The 16,000-nt window shown below is 37.8% G+C and overlaps 1 non-coding gene across 1 annotated transcript; it reads right to left on the bottom strand.

Moving 5' to 3' along the window:
• Positions 1–233: 233 nt before the first annotated feature.
• Positions 234–336, bottom strand: LOC115303566. The gene has a single exon (XR_003914127.1). It is a non-coding gene; the product is annotated as a U6 spliceosomal RNA (small nuclear RNA).
• Between the last annotated feature and the right edge of the window lie 15,664 nt (positions 337–16,000).

The following is a 16,000-nucleotide window of genomic DNA, read 5'->3' as shown; positions in this document are numbered from 1 at the left end:
GAAAGCACCTCTTGCAGGTAAACAAAGCCCAGAAGTGTTCGCTCATCAGCTCAGTAGCCTCGGAAGTCAACATCTGCCATGACATCTATGTTTATGGCCATAGTAACTGCTCATGTCAAAAGGATTATTTCACTGTCACAATTCATTAAGGGTAAGACTTGTTAAGAGAAAATTTAGGCTTGGACTTTTTTTTTTCAGATTTATTGAGGTATAAAATTCATCTTGCATAACTGAAAAGCAGGGAATGCTTCACAAATCTGTATGTCATCCTTGGCAGGGATCATGCTAGTCTCTGTATAGTTCTAATACTGGTATATATCCTACCTAAACAAGCACTAGGCTTGTTCAGATTGTATTTGGGGTGTTTGTGTTTTTTCAATTATTATTTTGACATTCTCTAGACCTGAAAAATCATAAAATCCCATACTAATAAATGAATATGCTCTTTGAGAAAAATAGACTTTCACATCATCGTAATTATTCCTTTATACATAACAGAGTTGATTTTATTCTTAAAACAGTACATGATGATTTAATTATTGCATAATCATTGTTTTTAAAATTTCTGACAATACTATTTCCCTGTTCTAATACTCTTCTTCAAATATTTCTTAGCAATTATCATCTATATATTCTTCCAGATAAAACTTTGAATCATTTCATCAAGTTTCTCACCTTAGGAAAACACCTCTAATTTATTTCTCTCACCAAAATATATTCCAGATAGTCTTGAGTTAAATATAAATATCCAAAACAACACCAGAAACAATTAGATGGAAACTTTATTGACTGTCTCTCTCCTCTAGACAGAGAAGAACTTTCTAGGCATAAAAAGCAAAGGCATAAAAAGCAAAAGAAGAAATACAAGATGAAAAGATTGACAGACTAGATCTCACTGTTCTTGGCCTTCTCCCCTTTTCCTGAATTAGTTTTACTAGCTGGGTCATCTTGGGCAAGTTACTTATCTTTTCTGTTCCTTTGTGCCTTTATTTATACAGTTGAGAAATATACTTAATCATGGTGAGTTTATGGAGCACCAACTGTGGAATATCAGGCAGGCATTTAAAAACATACTGAAGAAGCATAGGGATGAAAAACACTTATGTAATCTTCAGATGTAGTGTGGTATAATCATAAGAATAGACTTTGATGCTGGACAATCCTGGCTTGTAAGTCTGCCTTTGCCAATTTATTAGATCTGCAACTTATACATGATGATAGCAGTTTAAAGGGTTCTTTTGAGAGTTAAAAATAGTAGAGGCTAGAGTACCAAAATTATTAATTTCATTGTCCAAAACAGTAAACCAATCATCCAAATTCTAATGCAATCCAATGACCACCATTCATGCCCCAAACTCAATCAGTTCCTCCCAGACCAATCATCTGTCTTTAATTTTTTACTCATAATGAGGTTACTAGCACCATGATCTACTCCTAAAAACATGTAAACCAGATAAGAAAACAACTTACAAAAAGGAAAATTTTTGCAATGCATATGACCAAAAGTTAATGCCTTTTATAAAAAAAAAACTTCTAAAAATCAATATAAAAGATTATCATGTTTGCGTTGCCTGGCTAGCTCAGTCAGTGGAGCATACAACCCTTGATCTTGGAGCTGTGGGTTCAAACCACATGCTGGGTATAGAGATTCCTTAAATATAAAATCTTCAGGGGCTCCTGAACCACTTCAGGGTGGTTCAGTCAGTTAAGCGTCTGACTCTTGATCTCGACTCACATCTTGATCTCAGGATCATGAGCTCCCACATTGGGTACCACCCTGGGCATGCAGCCTACTTAAAAAAAAAAAAGCTCTTTAAATATATATTTTTTTAAGTTTATTTTAATTTTGAAAGAGACAAGGACAGCATAAGCAGGAAAGGGACAGAGAGAGAGACAGAGAGAGAGAGAGAGAGAGAGAGAGAGAGAATCCCAAGTAGGCTCCATGCCATCAGGACACAGCTGGATCCAGAGCTCAAACCCACAAAACAACAAGATCATAACCTGAGCCAAAACCAAGAATCAGACATTTAACTGACTAAGCCACCCAGGTACCTGAAAAAAATCTTTAAAGAAAAAAAAAGTAAGCACGTTCAATAGAAAAAAATATGTAAATAACTAGCAATTCATACAAGAAGATATATAAAGGATGGAGAGAAAGATGTTAGTTTCATGTGTAATTTTAAAATTCAAATTAAAATAAGAATATACTATTGTTTACCAGTAAGCATCAGATATTTTAAAAAATGACAATACTCAGTGTTGCGCACAACAAGGGTGACTATTGCTGAGTTTACAAATTGGTACAACTATTTTGGAAGACAATTTGATGATATATTCAAATATCTATATTAAAAGCTTAAATTATCTGGGTGCCTCTCTCTCAACAAATAAATAAACATAAAAACATTAAATAAAATAAATAGCAGCTTAAATTGTCTTTAGCCATACCACTTAAAGGAATTTGACTTAAAAAATATCAGAGACAAATATAAATATTTATAACATAAATATTCATTACAGCATTACTTGATAATAAGATGAAAAAATAACCTAAATTTCTGCCACTTGGAGAATATGTTATTTATATCTGTTTGACTATTATACCACTACAAAAAATCATGACCTGAAGGACATTTAAAGAATCAAGAAATACTTGTAACTAAGCCTTCAAAGGAATATAAGGGTTATAAACTATATTTCTTATACTATCCCAATCCTGAAAACAAACCACTTGACTACACAGACACACACACACATGCACAGGAAAGCAACAACAACAAAAACACAATAATGTAATAGTGGATATTTTTACATGAAGTTTGGATTTGTTTTTTCATTACTTTGTGATAATTAGTATTGTCTGAAGTTTCAGCAATGAGAATTTATTTACTATTTATTGGTTGAAAACAAACACAAAGTTTCCTTTTCCTTCAAGAAAATGATTATTACATGTAAAAGTGATCTTTTTCTTCTCTCTGTTTGAATTTGGTTTTCCAAATATTTAAAAGAAATATATAAATTAATAAAAAGGAAAAATCGTTATATGTCTAAAAAGACCTTGGTGATGGAACAGTCCATTTTTATAGCCTGAGTGCTAATGCGTATATAAAGATGGAACTTAGGACACAATCACAATAAAAAACCTAAATAATGAATCAACAAATGCAAAAATATTTTATCGACAGTACAGAAGGATGATCCGGTTCCAGCTGGGTAGGCTTTTGTTTAGACACTGGCAAATTTACCACTCCTACTGAAGTGAGCTGATGCATCAAGCCCTATCTTCCACCTGTCCAGAAAAACAGACAGAGAAAAAAGGGTTTGGGATGGAAAGAGCAAGCCGTTTGCTTCACAGTAGCAAGTACTGCTCAGTAAACTGTCTGATTACTTGCATGATGCTAATTTGAGTTAGAAATTGAGGTAAAGGGCCTCGGAATAACTTAAGAAAATGGGCAGGCCCTACACAACCTGAATGTGCAAGCCCTTCACCTCCTAGACCAACTAGTAGAACCAACATATCTGTGGTTTTGCTTAATTCTAGTGTTCTATGATGTTATATGTTTTTTCATAATAAATGAATTTACATATATGCAGGAAATTCCTGTTTTTGAATTTCACTCTGAAAAAATATTTGACCAAAGTGAAATTAATAGAAAAAAAATTGTCGATGACTAATTATCATATAAAGACATAGCAAAGCAGCTATCACATTGTAATCGTGGCTGTGGTTCTTAAAGGAAAAATTTCTTAATGTTACCCCAAAATACCACATGATGTTCTTTACGAGGGAAAACCCCCAAAGTAGGCAGCATGTAGCTAAGACAACAACACTTACAAATCCCTTTATTTTAGTTCTCAAGTGCTGAGCCAAATGCATGGAGATAAAATCTTCAAATTTGGCCTCTTTGTCCCAGCATGACAGCATTCAAACATTTTAACAACATACGCATTAATAACTGTGGTCACCTGCATAATTTCTCTGGGAGCTTGCCTACTAATCTTACCACTCTCTGAAGCAGTTGTGAAACTGTTGATGTGTGTAGTTATTGTTTTAAAAGACTCAAGACAGTAATTATAATATAAGGGTGGGTGGATGCATATAATTTGAGATTTTAACTCAAGATCTCTATCTAGAAATTCTCTGACAATGAAACTTTGTCAGAGATACAAATGCTTGTACGTATCCAGGAGAGATTCCAGTGCCTAGAGAAGAGAGGGTGTAGTCACCTCAAAAAAAGTGGGGTGGTGCTTTGGTTGCAAAGCCCTGGGGCAAATGCTGAAAATGGGTGTTTCTCGTTGGCTTTCCTCTCTTTGTTTTTAGCCTTCTAAATGCTGCACAGACTCATTCATAGTAATGCCTGAAAATTTGTAAATTCCTGGGAATGAAATTAAAAAATTAACAGCTTATTTTCAGAGAGCAAAACATCTCATTTATATAGAGAAGAGGTAGTCATTTCTCAGTAGATTGGCAAATGCTTTTTTTTTTAACTTTTTTTATGTTTATTTATTTCTGAGAGAGAGAGAGAGAGAGAGAGAGAGAGAGAGAGAGAGCAGAGGAGGACAGAGAAGGAGACACAGAATTCAAAACAGGCTCCAGATTCTGAGCAATCAGCACAGAGCCTGACATGGGGCTCAAACCCATGAACCACTAGATCATAACGTTTAACTGACTGAGCCACCCAGGGGCCCCTTAAACTTTTTTTAATGTTTATTTTTGAAGGAGAGAGAGAGTGTGAAGGGCGAGTTGGGGCAGAGAGAGACGGAGACATAGAATCTGAGACAGGCTCCACGCTCCCAGCTGTCAGCACAAAACCTGATGCGGGGCTCAAACCCACAAACTGCAACATCATGACCTGAGCCAAAGTCAGACAACAAGAGATCATGACATTAGCCGAGGTCAGACACTCAACCAACTGAGTCACCCAGGTGGCCCATAAATGCTTTTATTCTTACTTGGAAAAGACTTCTTGGGTCACCTGGGTGGTTCAGTCAGTTAAGTATCCAACTTTGGCTCAGGTCTTGTTCTTGCAATTAGTGAGTTAGAGCTGACGGTCTCGCCCGACAGCTTGGAGCCTGAAGCCTGGAGGCGGCTTCAGATTCTTTACCTCTCTCTCTCTCTCTCTCTCTGCCCCTCCCTTGCTCATGCTCTGTCTCTCTCTCAAAATTAAGAAACATTTAAAGTCATTCCACCACTTAAAACCCTTTTTTGGTTCTCATTGTGGTTATGACAGAAGTGTCATTTAGGGAAGCCAGTTGGCCCACTGAAGCAGCACATGACAAACCTCCATGGCACCAAATATGGTGGCTCCTGAGTTGCCCATACCCAGAGGTGGCTAGTGTTCATGCGGATGCTAACCGAAATCACAAAGAATTTTAAAATGAGAAGGAAATCCAGAGGCGCCTGGCTGGCTCCACTGGAGGAGCATATGACTCTTCATCTCAAAGTCATGAGTTCGAGCTTCACATTGGGTGTAGAGATTACTTATATAAATAAAAACCTTTAAAAATTGAGAAAAAAATAAAAATAAATAAAAGACTTCTTTGACATTGTTTGGTCTTTTTTACTGTCTTAGCTAAAATAGTCTATTAAAAGTATGATGTGATTTAGACATCTTTTCACCTGCCATTGGAGCTAATGTCATTGACTCATTTCTAAGAAAACACCATGAAACCCTCAGGTAAGAAGTCACTAGTTATTATGAAGTTGAGCAAGTTTTAAAAGTAGTTACCTAGAGAGAAAATTTCTAAAGTGTGGGTCAATCCTCTTGCTCTGAATAAGGATTACTGTGTAACTATTATAAGTGTAGTCTAACAAAAGGGAGAGTAAAAAACAACAAACAAAAAGAACCTGGCTTTATAGACCAAGTAGTAAGCAGTAAGCTGGATATAATCAAGCTTCTTCTAGTCAGATGTAACTTTATGAGACCCTAACAGGTACAAAACTCATTTGGACAGGAGTCATCCTTTGAATGATGAGTTCATGCTAAAGGATTCATTCAAACCAGGAACTATCCTGACTTCACCCTCTAAAAACTGATACCGTATATAAAGTTCCTCAAATATGATTTAATACCAATCTCTCCCCCCTGTTCTGCAAAAGCCAGCTCTTTGAAGGTTCTACTCCACCCTTTAAAATAAATTAGACTTTTCCTTCTCCTTGCTCCCAGAGTACATCATAGATTCTTCTATTACAATCATAGTTAATATACACAGTGATTACTGTGTGAATTATTCTAGATTCTTTAGCTATGTTAATTCATTTAAACTTCAAAGTAACTATGAGGAAGGTTCCAATATTACCCCATTGATCACACAAATGTTAGGTAACACTTCAAATGTCCTTCACCTAGTAAATAATTAGCTGGTTTTAAACCCAGGGAATCCTGCTTAAAAATCCAAGCTCTCAATCACTGAGCTGTTTCACTGGGTTATAACAGTATCTTTACATGCCTAAGTCATTGTGATGTTGTGATTTATAATAAGAAGTATATGTTTGGTCTTCTTCCTGTTCCTGGCACAGAACTCCTAAAATTCCTGGAATTTCCTAAGTGAGGAAAGCCATAAAAGTGTCTTCTATTATGTTTATGAAGTGACTATTGGAAAACTCCTAGGTCACCTAAGGGTGGGGCTGGTTGTCAAGGGGAACCAACCAAGTGATTAGATGTTTGGACCCTTTAGATCCCTGCCCCTGACCTTCAGGTAGGGGAGATGGGCTGAAGATTGAATCCAATCACCAGTGATTTAATCATTTATGCTACGTAATGAAGTCTCTGTTAAAACCCAACAAGGACAGAGTTCAGAGAGCTTCCCCATTGACTTCCAAGTCACACTTCCAAGGTGACTGCCTGGCCCCAAACCTCACAGGGACAAAGACACTTTGTTGAGGACCTTGCCCTATGGATTTCTTCTTCTGTCTGTTAGCTTGTATATTTTAATATACTTTGCGATAGACCACTAATCTAATGAGTAAATTGGTTTCCGGAATTCTGTGAGCAGCTCTAGCAACTTAGTCAAACCCAGGTGGAGGATCATAGAACCTCTGATTTATAGCCAGTCAGTCAGGTTAACCATCTGGACTTGCCACTGGCATCTGAAGTGAAAGGCAGTCTTGTGGGACTGAGCCCTTAACCTGTGGAAGCTGACACTACCTCTGGGTAGGTGGTGTCAGAATTAAGTCGAATTGTAGGACACCCAGCTGGTGTCAGAGAATTGCTTGGTGGTGTTTTGTTTGTTTTGTTTGTTTTGGAAAAAACCTACATAATAGAATTGAGTGCTGTGTAGTAATCTTCCTTAAGAACTGTTTACTCTTTCAATAAGTTAAGTTATTCATCTTTATATCCCCACAGCTGAGTACACAGTGTAGGAGTTTAATAGTTTTGGTTGAAATGAATTACAAACTTGAAGATTAGAATCTTTATTCTTTTAACACTCACAGTATACAAAGCCCTTTGAATGCTCTACACCCTAGGAATGATAAATAAGCATAGATAAAGGAATGAATTTTTTTCCTTATGAATAGGATAAATATTAAAGGAAGGGGTAGCAAATGCTGCAAAATTTAAAATACAAATGGAATTTTTTTCTAAAGATGGGAACTATTAATGGCTAAAAAGTCAGCAAATCTAAGTCCCTTTAAAAAATGTAACTCCTTCTCCTTAATAATTCACTACTCTTCAAACCATCATCTTATGTACTGACTAAACTTTTTCCGTGGGAATTCTTAAACATTCGTGGCTTAGATGAGCAATTGTGAGGATTTTATTCTCCTTAGCACAGAGGCTATTCCTTGGGTAAGACATTGACAGGTTAACACATAATCCCCATTCACTGGGCTCTCTAAAACTTTCCCCTTCTCCTCCAAAACATGTTCTCAAGTTCCTTACGTGACTCCCTGACTCCTACTCTCAGCCCATTCCCAGGCTTGGGAATCACTATCTAATACCAATTCTTATCTTCCTCTTGTTGGTTTCTGGTTTTTGTTGTTTTGAAGAGCTAACAATTCATTTCCATTTTTTATCACTTACTTCACTAGTGATCCAACTTATGCTTAGACTATGCTCTGTTTTCTTCCAAGGAACCCAGGAATTCCTTCTTACATGTTTCTTTCTTTTCCAACATGCCAACAGAAAAATTCAGACTGTATAATAGTTATTTATTAAGTATATATACAGATTTATTTCGTGGGCTTCCAAAATTTCTTCTATATTGTCTTGTCCCGCCCCGGCCAGCAGGGCGGAGAATCCTCGTGGGTTCTTTTCCTGAGGGAGAGAGAGAAAACAGGGCAGGAAGAGGGACGCACAGAGCGTGAAGTCACAACACATGGTTTCGATCAAGCCTCTTCTTCTTTATTGAGAAAACACCCTGTCTTATAAAGGTTTCAAGGCAGGAAAACAAGGCAGCTGACCTAGGTCGGTTGCTAGGAAACAGGGTTAAGGGATTAAGGCTGGAGTAAAAGAGGAACCAGACTAAAGTGTTTTAGCACAGGGCCTGAGGGGCTGATGCTACCCTGCCTGCAGGCGGTTGATCTTTGATCTTCTGGCTTCTCCTCTGACAGGGAGTGGCGCTCCCCTGCCTATTTTGCAACTCCCCACAGGGAGTGACATATCCGGCTAGCAAATGGCCAAGCAGCTGAATATTTGCCGCTCCCCACACTATATCATATCTTTGAATATGAGAGTCACTTGATTTGCCATCACAAAATGTTAGTGACTTGACAAATTCACAGTCCGTAGTTGGTATGGCAGCTCTCTTCAGCAGCTCTCTTATAAATATTGACTCAGGAAGTTCCACTCTCTCAGACTCTTTGCTTACATGCCAGAAGCCAGTTTCTGGACCCACAAAGTTGAGAAAATTCTCTTTTGCAAGGCTCCCGCTATCAGATGGTGACCGTTGTCTACCACTCCACCATTTCTGCTTGAGCACCAACCCCCAGGACACATTGCCAACTTGCCTTCTTATGCTAAAAATATGCTAAATTGTACCTTGTGGAGGAGATTATAGGAATTTCTTCTTTTGTGTTTATGGGAGCAAATATTACATTTCCTGAGAAACCTGTTTTTACTTCCCCTCAAGAAAACAGGCTACTGAACCCTGCTCACAAAGGAATAACTTTCGCTTTTACTATGCTAAAAAACATTGCCTTGTATTTGAATGCTGAGGGCACCTTCCTTCCCCATATGATAAGCATCTAAATCACCTACAATCAATCACTATTGATAAAGATTTTGCATGAGTCTTCTATCAATCTATGTTCTTGGAAATTTTTACGTACCAATGAATTTGTCAATCAGGAATCATTGTCTAAGGCAATTGCCACTCCTGTTTTGTATCCCATACATTTTTTCAATAAAAAAGGCTGACTCTCTGGTCAGAGCAGAGATGCCTGCTTGCAGTGCAGAGATGCCTGACTGGAGAGCAGAGATGTCTGTCTACTGATCAGAAAGAAACTCGTGGCTCTCTCATTCCTTTCCCCTTTTGCCAATTCTCATAACTTCTGTGCCCACACCGTCCATCCTTCAGGGGAACCCTGGACCTGTTGGAGCTGGACTCTGGCACTTACAGTCATGGGACAATGGAAAGAGTATATGAAAGATATTGAAGGACCTTTAAGAAGCCAGGTCTGGGAAGTGACACAAATGGCTTCTGTCCATGTTCTATTTACCACCTCATATGGTTGCAATCTAGCTGATCTAACTTCAAGAGAATTGTAGCATTTCCATGTGCCCAAAAGAAGGAAATAAGATTAATGAACATCTAGCCAGTCCTCCTTTCCAGTCACTCATTATCCCTTTATTCATTCTCCCATGCATGAAACACATTCACCTCCATCACTAACCCAAAACTTTGAATCACTAACTACATCAGCTCAAAATTCAGGCTCTCAGGTTGCCATGCAGTCCTTCCCATGTGATCTAGATGTGATGCCCCAGGCTCTGGGGCCCTATGAACTGAGAGGAAGTGACCTTCACCTTAATGCATATCTAATTATAATAGGGGAGCAGGGATAAGATCACCACAATCAACACTTCATTTAGGAGAATAAGAAACACAGCAGTTACTGGTTTGAAGCAATTGTGAAATCCCACTGGGCAGACACTGCCCTGGGGCTAGGGAAAATCTTGATTAGGCTCAATTATGTTTTCTGAGGAGAACGCCACTATCCAATGTTCTCAAACTCTGGAAGGATCCTCCTTATCCATTTATCTTCCTTGATTCATCGGGCTTGGGTATGGGGGCAGCAAGCCCTTTCTAAGGAATATATAGATATAAAAGCCTGCCTACTGCTACAAGTTTGGGGATCTGCAAGTCGTTTTCAATCCTAATATCACAAATGTTTTTTACTGTACTTCTTTTGTTTCATTGGCAAATCATTTCTTCAAAAATTTAATATTTTGGGGGTCACCTGGATGGCTCAGTCGGTTTGAAGAGCCAAACGAATGCCATGACAGGCTTCAAATAAGCCTTAGAAACTAGAAGGCCTAAGTTACTGTCTTCCCAGGAGTGATTCAGCAGTGGCAGAAAGAAAAAAACGACCCACACCCACTTATTGCCCGAGGGAGCACCTCCCCCTCCCAGGCCAATCATAAGACGCCAGAAATGTACCTGACATTCCCGCTACTTCCTAGGCCCACTTAGTTTTAATTTAGCCAATTACCCCACGCCACACCAACCTCTGCCGATGCATCGCCCAATCATCTTGTAATCCCTGCCCCTCACCCCGCCTTTCACACCATCCCTTGCCCCCAACGGTAATAAAAATCCTGCTTGGCTGATGTTCAGGGCTCTCATCACAGATCTACTGCATTGGTGAGGTCTGAGAGACCAAGCTTAAGCCCAAATAAACGCCCTTTGCTTTTGCATACGTGATTCGAACTCCCTGGTGGTCTTGGTTTTTGGGGACCCCGCAATCTGAGCATAACAGGTTAAGCATCTAACTTCAGCTCAGATCACGATCTCCCCATGAAGAGTTCAAGCCCAGCGGCAGGCTTTGTACAGACAAAGCTAAAAGCTTGGAGCCTCGTTTGCATTCTGTGTCTTCCTCTCTCTCTACACTTCCCCTACTCGTGCTCTGTCTCTTTCTCAAAAATAAATAAATGTTAAAAAAAAAAACTTTAATACTTTTCAATCTCTTTTCAATCAATTCCATGTGCCAGTAGCCACACCAATAGTTTTTCCTAAACATGACTTTGCAATCTGATTTGTGTTGTTGCTTCACCCTATGATTTCCTTTTTACTTAATGGCAGCTACCTTGAATCTATCTTGAGCAAATTAAGGACATACTCATAATCTGATATTTTCCAGGAGTCCTTTTTTCCAACCATCAAGTTGTACTTAACTTTTTTCATTCACAGTTTTTAGGAAGTTTGGCTCTGATTGTTTAGGGTTTAGACATTAGGACTTTCAAGCTTGCAAGGCCTAGAGTTTCCATTCTCTTTCTTTCTTATCGTTTCTATTTATCAGTCAGCCAATTTTCTTCTGGGATCATCTCTTTTTTTAACTATACTTTGCCAAATGAGCCAATAATCACCCAAAACATACTGCCAACATTTGGTTTTCCACACTCTTCCTGTAAAGTTTATAAGCCCAACTGGCACATGGTCTGTCTTGTAAGGAAAAGCAGGTAACAAATTTACTGAACATTTTGCCACCATATCATATAGCTACCCAATAACTATTTCTTCACTATCCAGAGCCAATAGCTGAATCAATGCCACATATTTTAGGGTTTTGTTATGGCAGTACCTCACTTCTGTTACCAATACTGAGTTAAAAGGAGTTAACTAGTCTCTTTAACAATAAACCCTCAAATCAGAGGAGAGTAATACAACATAAGTTTGTCTCCAGTTCATAATGTGGCCCAGGTAGCTTTCAGGTGACTCTACTCCAAGAGAAGACTCAGTTTGGGATTCCTTTCTTGGTTAGGGTCTTCAATCATACTTTAAATCACTTAAACAGAAGGAGAATGTGAGATCATAGAAAATACATATATTGGACTCCACACCCCAGTTCCTGGCAAAGAGCTCCTAAAACCCTTATAATTTCCTAAGTGATAAAAACACTAGGTGTATCTCTTGTCCTAATATTTGTATTTGACCCTATCCCTGACACAAGACTCCTAAAACTCTTATAAGTTATTAAGTGATAACAACACTGGGAGCATTTTTTATTCCAATCAGGCAACCCTGGGTGGGATCCTAGATGACTTCTGGATGGTGGTCATGACCAGGCCATAATTAGAAGCTTAGAATTTTCAACGCCACCCGCCCACACCCACTGCCTTCTTTTGAGAGAGGAGAGGGGCTGGAAATGGAGTTAATAATCGATCATGTCTATGTGAGAAAGCCTCTATAAAATCCTTAGAGTGTGGGGTTCAGAAAGTGTCCAGGCTGGTGAAAGCCACATTGGGGTAGTGATATACACCCCAACTCCATGAGGACAGAAATTCCTATGCTCAGACATTCTCACACCTCACTCTGTGCATCTCTTCATCTGACTATTTATATACCTTATCATATTCTTTAATAAACTAGTAAACATAAGGAAGTGTTTCCCTGAATTCTGTGAACCATGCTAACAAATTAATCAAACCCTAGGAGAGGGGTATTGGGACTTCTGATCTATAGCTGATTGCTCAGGAGCACAAGTGATAACCCTGGGTTTGCAACCTGTATCTGAAGGTAGAGAGCGGGGAGCAGTCTTGTGAGACTGAAGCCTTAGCCTGTGAGGTCTGGCGCTATCTCCACGTAGAGTCAGAACTCTAGTTAAATTATAAGACACTTATCTGGTGTCACAGAGAATTTGCTTGATATTGGGAAGACTTCCACACATTTAGTGACCAGAAGTGTCGGAAGTAAATTGTTCTGTATGAATAATAAAGGAGACTCATAAAAGAGAAACATACAATGCTGGGAGCCACATTGGCCTTGCTGGATGACACAGTCACGGCAAGGACATGGCAGACGTTTGCACAACTCTTGCCATGAAGCGAAACTGGTATCTCCTTCTCCTACTGGTTCATATTGGGAATGGGACTGCTGTTATTGATTAGGCCTCACAATGTTCCACATCAGACTGATGTTTCCCACACAGATACCTCATGGGAAGAAGCATATTCCCCCCATACAAAGAAGAATGTAGACAAAACACTGCAGATGTTTGTTGAAAGGCTCTTCTAATGAACCTTACAAACCCAAGACATAGATAATAAAGGGGGTTAAAAAACACAGGAGTTACTATTAACTCTGGCCCGGAGAAAAAGAGCCTAACTTAGAGATAAGAAACAAACAAGAGCCGGACATAAGTTACAAAACATACCTTTGCTAATTGATGCCACAAATACCTTCCCTTACACTGATACCTGTTATGAGGATGGGTGACAGTAGTTAAAACTTAAACTCATATACAATGGTCAACACATCTAGGGACTGTATGGTGCTTACATCTTCAACATCAAGTAATAAGGTTTACACAAGCAACTTACTAACCAGTACAAATACCTTCTTCCTTTTGTGAACCAGACAAAATGACTCCTAGCCTACCCTATGCCTAAATCTTAGTGTTATTGATATCAACAAAACTGATATCCTGTTATCTTCTTAGTTGTAAGATTTACTACTGGTTTAAACAGATATGTATGTTATCTGGTTTTCACTGAGAATATTCAATCATCTATTATTATTATCTGTTATCTATTATTCTGTTATCTAATATTATTCTATTATTTGTAAAAATTAACAAAACTAAAATTAGAGTAATTCTACAAAAATGTCTCTGTAAAACCTGTTTCTGTACACTTTTTAAAACATTTTATCACTGAGAATTATTTGTAGTAAAAATTCTACTTTTTTGATGTCATGTTAACACTTGATCTATAAATAAAGACACAAAAACCGACAGAGCAGAGATGCCTGACCGGTGATCAGAAAGAAAGCCGAGGCTCTCTCGCTCTCTCCTTTGCAAATACCGTCCATCCTTTCAGGGAGCCCTGGACCTGCTGGAGCTGGGCTCTGGCAATAAAATAGGGAAACGAAAACTAGTCAAAGAAAAAACTAACCTGATCCTGTTCACTGGTTAGAAGATGAAATAAACAGTTGACATCTAAATTGTAATCATCACTAAGTGTTATAAGTTTTTCTTTCTCAGAAGGTAATGTCTATATTTCTTCATCACTCAAAACAAGCACACTCTTTATTTATTTATTTATTTTAAAATTTCTGAAGCACTTTAATCCACAGCCAAAAACATTCATCAGTTTCCCTTAGATACAATTTGGCATTTTTTCCATGATGAACATTCACTACCCCATCAACTAAGGAGCAATCAGTGATATTAAAACCCACTGAATATAGTTAAATATTCTTCATGGAAGCACCATATCTTCTTAATTTTTACATTCAACTGTTAAGAAAATGTTATTTCAGCTGTGCTGTATATTCAACTGCCTTCTTTTATGATTGTTCAAATGAAACAAGACAGTAAGAAAACAGAGCACAGGGTAAGTGCAAGACAAATAATTTTGAGAGGCACTGAACTCCAAAGAGAATCCTCATCCAAGGTCATTAATGATGATTAAAGAAAGATAAAATGATAGTTCAACTGAAATAATTCTCAACGACAACACATTAAAATCTATTAAGGCAGTTTATGCTTCACTTATACCAGTTAACAAGATAATTGCAAAGGAAATTCCACTATGAAAAAAAATCACCATATTTGTCATGGTAAAAGGTGAGAATTTTACTGAATACAGTACATCATTTTCCTTTTTCTATATATCTGTTTATTAATATAGATGCATCAATTAAGGTTTTATAGCTTATCCTGTTATTATCACTTGCCGAACTAAGCCAGAATTAAAATGGAACTGCTGTGATATTTATTACCTTCCTCTAATCCTAGAAAGGGTTCAAGAGCAGGGGATCATCAGAAGCCTAAGAATTAAATATGCTCATTCTCAGCACTGATTTCCATATTCTCACTCTAATGACCCTAGTCCTCATATCCCAGGTTCTACTGTGTGTTATTATTTTTAGACTATCAGGTTCACAAAATGGAATTAATCACTCTCTCCATCTCACTGCATATTATCGGTATCTGTGCAATGCCTTTTATTTTACTTGTCTACTTTTATTTTACTATTTTTTCCATTCATCTATCATCTTCATCTCTCTCCCACCCTTGTATATTTAATATATGCCTTTCCAGTCTGTCATTTCTATTTATTTAGACACATGCATATCCTTAAAAATAAATGTAGTGTTGTCTTCCGGTGTGTGCATTTTATCCCTTTGACAGATATTCTCTTATAAATCTCATATTGTTTCCTTTTTCCCATATTCCATGATATTTAAATATCCACCTAGCTATATATTAATGTAGAACATTAATTCTGAGTGTTATTTATAATTTAATTATATGTCTAGCTCTTATTTTACTTCCCGTTTACTTCCTGATAGACATCTAGGCTCCCTTTATTCTTAGTACCTCAGACAGTGCTATAAAAAACATTCTTACTGACAGTTGCAAAAGACCTAGCATATAACTGCTAGATCATCGGGAGTGTGTAAGTATGGTTAATTTGCCAAGTACTTCCGGGTTGCTCTCTGGAATGATTGCACCAGGTTACTCTCCCTCAAGCTGATCAGAGGTTTCTTATTTCCTAACATCCTCACCGTGACTTAATATTATTAGACTTTCTAACTAGTATTCTAATTTGTGTTTTTTAATTAGTGGTATGGGCATATAACCCTTCAGATGCTTATTAGCCATTTGGGTTTCCCTATTTATTTTTGTGTTTTCTCTTTTGACAGTAGAATGCAAACTTTATGGATGCTATTATTTATTTCATCTTCTTTCCTTCCCCGATTAGTTTTATCAGAAACTCATCTAATCTTTTAAAAGAAAAACTAGCTCTGGATCTTAACAGCAATGCTTAGCACATGGATGTTCAATACATATTGAATGAATGATGAATAAGTAGATACATGACAAGTGAATGTC

This window comes from Suricata suricatta, chromosome 1 (assembly GCF_006229205.1).
Source record: "Suricata suricatta isolate VVHF042 chromosome 1, meerkat_22Aug2017_6uvM2_HiC, whole genome shotgun sequence".
Taxonomy (NCBI): Eukaryota; Metazoa; Chordata; class Mammalia; order Carnivora; family Herpestidae; genus Suricata; species Suricata suricatta.
This window is presented reverse-complemented; position numbering and strand designations above follow the sequence as displayed.